This window comes from Echinops telfairi, unplaced genomic scaffold, assembly GCF_000313985.2.
Source record: "Echinops telfairi isolate 266 unplaced genomic scaffold, ASM31398v2 ScPeMD7_14;HRSCAF=57, whole genome shotgun sequence".
Classification (NCBI taxonomy): Eukaryota; Metazoa; Chordata; class Mammalia; order Afrosoricida; family Tenrecidae; genus Echinops; species Echinops telfairi.
The window spans coordinates 1,597,878-1,600,040 of record NW_022103911.1 but is presented as its reverse complement, the minus strand read 5'-3'; positions in this window follow the sequence as shown (position 1 = coordinate 1,600,040).

Genomic DNA, 2,163 nt, shown 5'->3' with positions numbered 1-2,163 from the left:
CCGGCAGGGTCTTCTGCAATACGGGCTCAACTAAGTCAACTTTTCAACATCACTTTTAAACATCTTCCACCTCCACCCAACTCACCTACTTTCTGCTCCTTGTAAGTGCTTCTTACTGTCTCATTGCAGTGCCTTTCTCTTGCTCTTCCCTACTACAAGACAGCTGATCACCTCCCATGTACATAAAGACTCATTTGCTCTCAAGTCCGTCATACACGATGGAGTAGAACTGCCCCGGAAGGTTTCCCCAAGGCTGTCATTTTTATGGCAGCGAACTGCCATATCTTTCTGCCACGGAGCCGCTGGTGGGGCTGAACTGTCGACCTTTCAGCTGGCAGCTGACTATTTAACAACTCCTCCACCAGATGGGTGTGTGTGAACAAGGTATGTTGGAATTGTACACACACGCCCATATAGTCCCTGTTGCCTTAAAACCCTCCGTTTGACCAGATAGAGAGAATATAAGTACTTAGTACAGTGCCTGGTTGGTATCGAATATGGTTTCGTTGGTTTCCTCCCTTCAGGAGGGTGGCATTTCCAAAAGCACTTATCAATAGCTGTCCGATGAGAGCTATCTCAGTGGGACTGCGTATTACACGTGACGTCCACGATTACTTGTTGGCTGCTTTTCCTCCTGTGGATCTTATCTTTTTTCTTCAATTTAATTCTAAAATCCTAGAATTAGAATGTTTATTACTGAGGTTGTAAAGCCAAAACCTTGAAGTTTCAATCCTTCCAAAAATCTTTCTATATGATGTGATAGCTCATTTTCTTCAAATAAATATATAGAATGCATGCAATTAATTGACTTGTGAATTTATATCTATCATCAGATGATCAAATTAAGCCAAAAGATTACATTTATGTTATTCATATAAATGCTCTCCAGAGAAAACGATACACTTTATACTTTATAAAGCTCAATGGCATCTTGCCATAACTTTTTGAGTCTAATCTATTTCATATCATCACGTCTAGGCTTCTAAAGATATCCCAATGTCTTAAAGTTGATATTTTAGAAGTCCGATTTCAAATATAGTTTAGTAGAACACAAAATAGCTGTTTCTGCTCCAGTCATGGCAAATCCTATTTTTCCACACAATAAAACAATGCTTCCGTGCCTTAAGGATTATATTCCTACCTTTTAAGGCTCCAATAAGTTCCATATTCAGCAAACCTGTATGTGTGCTTATTTCTTTATCTTAGATAAATAATAATGACATAAAAATTGCTAACCCACATTTATTATTGAATGGCACTATTTTTCACACACTAAAAATAACTACTACTTAAGTTGTATGAAATTTCAATGATTACTTTCAAAACTTTTTGTCAACATGATTCAACTGCTCTGTTTTATGACTCTAACATGTTAAACCAAAGCCGGCTGGAAAGAAACTGAAACCATGTGGATCCACAAACACAGGGACAAGAATAATGAAACTTGACTGATACGAAACCCGCACGTCTCTCCTACTTCTACCCGAGAAACCACTTGACTCCTCCCTTTCCCCTCCCACCACAGCACAGGCCCTTGCCAAGACCTTTGCTATTTGGTGTGATTGTTTACTAGACTGAAAATTTCTACTTGTTCCAACCTTTCAAGAAAAGAGGGAAGCTAACCATCTGTGCTAATTACTCATTCCAACTCATTACTGATAAGCCCACTGCCATCAAGTGCATTTCCCCTCTTAACAACTCTATACTGGAATTGTTCCATTGACTTTCTGACCTTGAATCTTTACTGGAGCGAACAGTTTTATCTTTCTCACTTGCAACAGATGGTGGGTTTGAACTGCTGACCTTGTGGTTAACAGCCCAACTCATATACTGACATAGCAACATAAAGCCAACGATGGCAGTGGGGAAAGGGAAGAGACTTCAAATAGTTCATCAAGACTTTGCCTTCTTTTAGATTTTTATTTTCTTGATTTCCCTTTATTTTTCATTGAATTAACCCAAAATTAAGGTATTGGGAATACATAGATTGACGCAATTAAAACTAATATATCTTTTTTGAGATAGGACAGATAGCTGATAAAAGCCAGAAATCAGAGCAATAGGGAGGATAAGGATGGAAGACGTTGCTCTACATACAGCATTAGATTTTAAAAAAAGAAGAAGATGAAGCAAAAGGAAGAGTCAAAACCCATATCCTCAAGG